At 42.7% G+C, this 8,164-nt stretch overlaps 1 long non-coding RNA gene across 14 annotated transcripts; it reads left to right on the top strand.

Annotated features, from left to right (window-relative positions):
- Positions 1-6: 6 nt before the first annotated feature.
- On the top strand, positions 7-7,447 carry LOC123087892 (uncharacterized). Of its 14 annotated transcripts, none has more exons than XR_006441567.1 (7): positions 7-626; positions 707-2,544; positions 3,201-3,352; positions 3,480-3,625; positions 5,282-5,376; positions 5,718-5,814; positions 6,405-7,054. It is a non-coding gene; the product is annotated as an uncharacterized lncRNA (long non-coding RNA). The 14 variants fall into 14 exon arrangements; XR_006441573.1 differs by having other exon boundaries at positions 5,282-5,427; XR_006441569.1 differs by adding an exon at positions 7,069-7,447 and having other exon boundaries at positions 3,480-5,814; positions 6,405-6,547.
- Positions 7,448-8,164: the final 717 nt, after the last annotated feature.

Below are 8,164 nucleotides of genomic sequence, written 5' to 3'. Positions count from 1 at the left end.
AAGACTAATCTAATCCCCAATCCCACGCCGCCGCCGCCGCCGCCGCCGCTCCTCTCACCCACCTTCAAGGAAGCGACGACGGCCGCTGCGGAGAAGCACGACGAGCCTCCTCTTCTCTTCTCTCTTTCTCTCTCCCTCCCTCCTCTCCCGCTCCAATCCTCCCCTCCCTCTGCCCCATCGCCGCCGCTCCACCACTCAAGCCACCGACGAGCCCCACCCACCCAGGGCACGGCCCTTTCACCCACCGACGCCGCCCGCCACTCACCGTCTCTCACTCTCCAGACGGGACGCTCCAGATCGATTCGGAGCAGGCCAGGCGGCGCCATGGCCGCGTCTGGACTTCCGGACGCGCGCCGTCGTCGAGCTGGGCTCCGCTGGGAGAGGAGGACCGAGGGGGCCGCCGCCGTGTGCTTCTCTCTCGGGACGCCGCTCTTCCGCTGCTCCAACCGACCCTGCCGGTGCCGATGAAATGGAGCTTCCGCTGCTAGTTTTCTCCCCGCCTCGCTCTCTCTCTGTTCGATTACAACCGTGGTTCGCTGATAGGGGTCTTTTCTTCAACTCCCGCCCCGCCCCTCAGGTGGAGCTGCAGAGGTCCATCAGGCAGGAGGTCTCTGTCTCCGTTCAAGGTATGTCACATCAGTCATTCCCCTCATCTTGGTCCTCATCCATCTCCTAAAGAACCATCTGGATTTTGAATTTGTACCAGGGGCAGCTAGTAGATGTATGATGTATGATTTATGATGTATGATGATGGGTTGAAATGGGAGATGGTGACGAAAGCAACTTGCTTCAACAACCACATTGATTCCCTTCTCTACAGGTTGGTTCCGCTCCCTTCCACTGCCGCAGATCGAGCCATATATGCAAAAGCCTCATGAGGCGAGCGGGGGTCATACAGAAATCGCACAATAATTGTTCTACGTGATCGGTTTGCGATTTGTTCGATTCCGAGCAGCAGGCGCACGGCATTGACGACGCAGAGGAGGACGAGGACGAGGACATGCGGAATCCTACGACGCAGCTTGCTTGAACTAGTAATACAACTGTGCTGGATGAAATCCTTGATGGAACGTAGGAAAAGAAACAGAGCAATTTCATTTCAGAGATAGACTCGAGTGCCATTGCAGCAGCATATGCTTCAATTCAATGGAAAGGAGATCTTGTGATGATGGTTGCTTCCAATAGTAGGTTTAGTTGTTGTCTTTCTACATCTCTAGTCGTTCTCCAAGGGAAGTTCTTGAGGGGTTTGCGTTCCTGCCATTCATTATGTGTGATATGATGCTTCTGGTCTTACATGCGACGTCTTGTTTTCTCTTATTGGTACGCCGAGATCAGATGGTTTTCTTCTTGTAGCTGCCACTTCTAATTTTGGTATATCACAATGACAAATCAGAACTGGCATAATGTTGACAGAGATGCACTACATTTTCTAGATTAACTAATAGACACAATTTTGATTGCATCATGAATAAAAACAACAATTTTCCATGCTTGGTATGACATCTGTACGCTCCATGAATTAATTTATACTATCAAGATAGCATCATGTTCATATCAAGAAATGGAGTGGAAAGTTCAATCAGAAATGGAGTGGATTTTTTTGAACCTGGACACTATGGGTCGTTAGAGTTTCTATAGTTTTGTTGCAATTTTGATTCTTTTTCTTTGGGATTAACTGATGCCTCCAATTCGATATCACATATTCTTCTGTAGTTCCACGAGTTTGTCGCCAGGATGCAAGCAGGATCACCACCCCCTCCCTAGCCGCCAGTACTGCGAGATGCAGGAGCTGGCTGTGTATGTTCGGCTTAGTCTCATCTTCGTCCAGCTCTCCACCGTCACCGTGCTGGCAGTGCTCCTGAGTTCCTCTTCTCCCCCTTGCTCTGAGCATGTGGTCATCAAGCCATGGCTATTCTGTATAGCTCTGGGTCATGGACTTTGTGCCATGGCTACTTAGGTTTTTGGTTTGGCCTCAATTGGGCTTTACAAATGATGCTCTGGTTGCTGAAGTTGTTGTAGCTAGTTATAAACGAGTCATTTCCCCTCTCGCTACGAGATGGATATGTTGTACAATGATGAGATAAATACCTGCTGTTTTCCCTTTACCAAGCGATCCATGAGATTTGCTATGCATGTACTTTTGGGTGTATGCTGATGAGATAAACTGATGTATTGGATACTTCTTCAACTCCCGCCCTGCCCCTCAGGTGGAGCTACAGAGGTTTCTGTCTCCGTTCAAATGGAAACTGGTCTTTTTTTTAACCTGGACAGTAGGGATTGATAGAGTTTCTGTAGTTTTGTTGCAATTTTTGATTCATTTTCATTGGGATTAACTGAAGCCTTCAATTCGATCTCACAGATTATTGCCATAGTTCGGCGAGTTTGTCACGAGGATGCAAGCAGGATCGCCACTCACCCTAGCCGCTAGTACTACGAGATGCAGCAGCTGGCCGTGTAGGTTCGGCTCGATCACATCTTTGTCCAGCTCTCCACCCTCACCGTGCTGGCAACGGCATGGTTTGGCTTCGGCTTCAAACATTAAGGGTGAGTGCTCCTGAGTTCCTCTTCTTCCCCTTGCTCTGAGCACGTGGTCATCGAGCCACGGCTATTCTGTATAGCTCTGGGTCATGGACTTTGTGCCTTGGCTACTTAGTTTTTCTATTTGGCCACAATTGAGCTTTGCAAATGATGCTCTGGTAGTTGCTAAAGTTGTTGTTAGCTAGTTATAAACGAGTCGGTTTCCCTCTGGCTACGAGATGGATATGATGTGCATTCATGAGATAAATACCTGCTGTTTTTCCTTTACCAAGCGATCCATGGGATTTGCTATGCATGTACTTCTGGGTGTATGCTAAGGAAATAAGCTGTCATCTTGGATACCTTTTTTACTTCTCCGTCAGTTGTATGCCATGACTTGGTGTAAGACAGATTTTTTCTCTTGATGTACCAATCGTCATATTTTTTATCTCTCGAGTTTCTAGTATGCTGCTAATTAGATGTATATCCATCTGTCCATATATTTGCATTTGATTTTCCAAACTTGCAAATGTTTTGCAAGTTCGTATTGGATGTTGCTTTTGAGGAGTTCTTTTGTTGTAGGACTTGTTGTATGTATTTGAATTCTGATTAATGTGTGTTTGAACTGCAAAAACATCTTATATTAGTGTACAGAGGTAGTAATTAGGATTTGTGTGTTTCAGAGTTCTAAAGAAAGGAGGAAGGATCTTGTGCTTGTAATTGAGTCATGTGGATGTTCCAATCTTTTGTGATTCCAGCTGTGGGAGAGCTAGTGGCTGGTGATAGGCAGTTGTACCAATACTTGGTTGAGAGCATCCGTCGATTTCCAAAACAGGTGGCATTTCTCAGCATTTCCTGTTACTAAGCTGCCATATTTTGTATAAACTTGAATGTACATTTATTCAGCGCTATTTTAGTTTCTGTTTTGCATTTTTGCTGATCAAGCTACTTTAACTTTCCAGGAAAAGTTTGCTAGATGATTTTGAAACGCTGCCATATTATTTTATTGGGTCGATGGCCAAGGTCCATGGTGCGTCCGCGGTTGTAGGTTCTGCCACATCTCATCACCGGCAACGGCGTGGTTTGGCCTCAGCTACAAACATTTAAGGTGAGTCCTCCAGGCTTCTCTTGCTCCTCCTGCATTCTTCCCGTTGCTCTGGCCATGTGGTCATCGAGCCACGGCTGTGCCGTATAGCTCTGGGTCATGGCATTAGTTGCATGGCTACTTAGGTTTTGGCCCTGATTGCCTCAATTGGCTAGGCAATGATACGCTACTGGTTGCCAAAGTTCCTGTATCTAGCAAATGCTGCTATTGCTGAAAGAAATACTTGTGTTCTCCCTACCATTTGTGTGGCTCAGAATGTGATCTTGTATCCCAGGACTAGCAATCTAGCATCTCAAGGCTTCATCTGTCTTGTGCTCGGTTATCTGTCAATGACCGAGCATATGTGTGTGTGTGTGTGTGTGTGTGTGTTAAGAGCTTTAGGTTTTGACAAGTGAAGCAGCAAGGATGTGTATCATGATGTCGATTATTTGTATTCTTTTTCTGGTCACAACCACCGGTATATTTCCATATTGGCATCCTTGGGTCTCACCCTAGCTATCCGTTTATTCATGCCCAACACTTCAGTGTTGACTGTGTTTTCATTATTTGGACGGCATTAATAGATAAATATGTTGCATCCTTTAATGCTCATAATGTTTTTGTCCTGTCTAACTGTAATTGGTTGAGACATAACCAAATGTCATGCAGATATAGGGAATTGTATGGCTAGAGCTTGGATGTACTGTTTCTCATGGACATGATATATACTCCCTCCGTTCCTAAATATTTGTCTTTTTAGGATTTCAAATGGACTACCACATACAGATGTACATAGACACATTTTAGAGTGTAGATTCACTCATTTTGCTCCGTATGTAGTTTCTTGTTGAAATCTCTAGAAAGACAAATATTTAGGAACGGAGGGAGTACTTTGCATGTCCAGTCACTAGTGAGCGTGTGTTAATGAACAACAGTTTCTGTTGACACTATAAGAGCGTTTAATATTTCTTCAGTTCCTCTCGACTAACGGTATTGCAGTCATAATCATCCACCTCTATAGCACGGTTCCGCCCATGCTTGCAGTTTGATATCAGTTTGATTGTGAAGTTATAAAGTAGCTGATGCTTGAAAACAAACAAAAAAGTGTTCAGAATTGTTGTGAAAGAAGCTCTATAGAAACTACACATTGCTAATTGTTACTCTCAGGCTTTTGCTCTAGTAACAATGCTTCGTGCCGGTACTCTCAGACTGTTATTCTTCAGTTTCACGTAGTCATCTAAAATTCTTGTTTATTCAGAATGTGGCTGATTCCAAGGACATGGTGGTAGTTGTGTTTTTGTTCATGAATGAATGAATTTCCGCATTCCGAGTAAAACATAGTGTCAATGCAGGTTTGAATATATTTAATATTCAGAGATGTTGTGCTAGCACATTATTTCTTTTTGTAGAAGAACTCTCTGAGGAATTATGGCAGGTGTAATGCCTTTGCATTTAAGTAAATAGCTATAGAATATCTCTAGAGAGTTGCATTCAGAGAATCTTCAGTTTCAAGAAATTTATTGCTCCCCTCCATAAATGGGGTCATTTATGATTGTGTATTTTCTTCTGGTGGCTGGATTCAAATTTTATTTTCTGACGATGCGTTCTTTTTTCTAGTGGGTGAAATAGATCCCTATTGAATTGTCTTTGACTTGAACTTAATTTTTTATCACATTCCAGCAAGCTCACAACCATGGTAATGGCAGATTTCCGCCTCCTTGGGTGATTGTTGCTATCGCAGTTCTTGGTTTTGATAAGATCATGATGTTTCCGAGGTTTGTTGCTATCGCAGTTCTTGGTTTTGATAAGATCATGATGTTTCCGAGGTATGTAGCTCACTAGCTGCAGTATAGCCACAGTATGCGCAGGGTTTTCGAGCCTGAATGGTTTGACGCCAATATCTGGCATGCCAATTCTTGGCAAGTCTAAAAAACTGGGTGGCTACCAATTGGTTCTTGCTCATCTCTAAAAAAGTTGCTAATTTTTGGCAACTTCCAGTTTTGCCTAATATTGTCTTGCCAAATACTATTGGCAATGTCAAATGTTGGCATCAAACCAATCACTCTTCTTACGAAAATTATTAACATGGTGCTGTCATTCGTGTTGTGCTGTGCAGGAATCCTATATACATGTTCTTTCTATCTGTGGGTTTTTTACTTGCCAAAGCTTTGGCAGTGCAGCTAGATATTGACAGAGAATTCCAAAATGGAATGGTAAGTTGTTGAACATTTGTTATTAAGTTGAGCTTAAGAATTTTAAAATACGTTGGCTAAAAGGGGAAGAGCCCCTCCTTTAACTGCCTGTTAGTTAGATAGAAATGAGTCTTCCATGTAGATCGAACGTGGGTGGGTGAGCTCACACCTGTGAGCTTCAAGCCAACCGAGCTAGCACTCGGTTCTTGAGCTTAAGAAATATACTGTTTTTCTTGTTCGACAATGCTATCGTGAAATCATCTGTACATAAGGTGTGATGATTTTTTTTAGACATGTCAACTAAGTTTGTTCTTACCATACATCTCTTGATGACTGGTTATGTTTCATCAGAAATCAACATATAGCGGTGGAAGCACGAGTTTAGAGACCTGAAAACTGCGTTGTCTATTGAGCTACTTTCAGAATAAATAGGAGGACATTAGGTGGATTAGTTGGCATGGGTTTCTATGCTCCTAAAATCAGTTGTTCCTAACATTGAATTAGCCCTTTTTAGGAAGACAGAAGAGATCTAGTATTAGCTAGCGTTAACTCTGTTTAGTCTGAAATAAGCTTGTGTGAAATACAAAAATTAAATTGATGTTACTTTGCAGGTTCTTCGGATTATATCTGTTTCAGAAAAACAACTACCTAGTATGCAGAATCTTCTAAACAAAGTCACAACTGATCAGCGGATGCGACGACCTTAGGCTGCAGAAGCTCCGGAGTCACAGCAACCACCGTCCTCTTGGTTCAGGTGAGTGGCGAATTTGGTGCCGGCCATTGAGCCGTTGATTTAGTGTTGGGATCTCTGTGGTGGTGTTCTCCCGGCCACCACAATCATGTGACCATGATGATCTTTCTTTTGTATGAAATTGGTCTTTTGTACTCTCCGTTTCTAATAAGATCTTTTAGAGATTTCAATACGAACTACATATGGATGTATATAGACGCATTTTAGAGTGTAGATTCACTCATTTTACTCCGTATGTAGTCTGTATTGGAATCTCTAAAAATCCTTATGTTTAGGAACGGAGGGAGTAATTCATTACTGGTTAGGTGGTTAGGCCTTTTTTCTGTTCCATGCTATTGTTGCTAAAGGGTTAGGCTCAAATATTCTGTTGTCAATCTCCAAAGAAAAGAATGAAATTGGTCTCTTGTAACACATTGCTGGTTAGGTGGTTTGGGGCTTAAATGTTCAGTTGTCAGTGTCCAAAGCAATTTGTGAACTGGAGAGAATAATTTTACTGAGGTTCTTTTATGATCTTTGTTTTGTAGGACAACACTCACTATAAAGGGTGTATTTTTTGTTATGGACTGTTGATTGTTGGTAGTGAGATCATATGCCATGTTCTAGATTACCAAACGATCGTTGGCTTGGAACATTTTTTCATGCCCATGGGTGGGTGGGGTAAACAGAGACCGCAATAGTAAGCACACAGTTATGTGTACATGCCCATTGGTGTATGCACTAACAAGGGGTTAGTACTGGCTACTGGGTATGGAATGATATGCATTTTGCTTCCGGTTGGAAAGTGTTTCCTTTTTTATTTGTACATCTGCTAGTAGTAGTAGGCCTTCTATCACCTCCGAGCAGTATGTCTTTAATCATCTCCTACTAGTATGCCTTTTACCTCTCTGAAAAGAATGTCTTTTACTTTGCTGGTCTGTGGCTGGGATCATGTGGCTGTTTGGTTGTGGAGTTGACTGTCATTTTGTTCTCTACATGCAATGCGATCATATGCCATGTTTTCTAGATTAGCAAACGGTCAATGACTTGGGAGCAATTTCCCATTCCCATAGGTGGGGTAAACAGAGAAAGCACTGCACAGTTTTGTACTTGCCTTTGGTGTATGGTACGTACTGGAGTGACCTGTGTGCCGTGATCCTGCGTGGATTTTGTACGTGTACGGCACCCTCCATGTAGCAGCATGTATCTGGGTTGATGAACTGGTTTCGTTTTGTGCCGCTAGAGGTTTTGCCTTCCGTGGTTCCTGATCTGACCTAGGCTTACATTTTGACGTCTCCTCGATCACATAGTAGTATGTGTGTCTTTTACCTCCCTAAAAAAGGCATCTCCTTTACATTAGTGGTCAGGATTACTATGTTTCTGTATTCCTGATTGCTATAAAATAACTGAGGTTTCAAAATTTCTAGAGGTCAAGTTTTAGATTTCTGAACTTTTTGTAAGTTCAAATTTATGAAACGAACCAAAAATTCAAAAAATATATGAACGTTTATTTCTTGGACATTTCAGGATTATGAAAACCTCAAGTTTAATTTTTTTAAAGTTCGAAGGAAGTTTACATTAGAAGTTCCAAATTTTAGTTTTTTCAACTTTCTGTAAGTTTGAATTTATGAAAAGCACTAAAAG

This window comes from Triticum aestivum, chromosome 4A, assembly GCF_018294505.1.
Source record: "Triticum aestivum cultivar Chinese Spring chromosome 4A, IWGSC CS RefSeq v2.1, whole genome shotgun sequence".
NCBI lineage: Eukaryota > Viridiplantae > Streptophyta > Magnoliopsida > Poales > Poaceae > Triticum > Triticum aestivum.
This window is presented reverse-complemented; position numbering and strand designations above follow the sequence as displayed.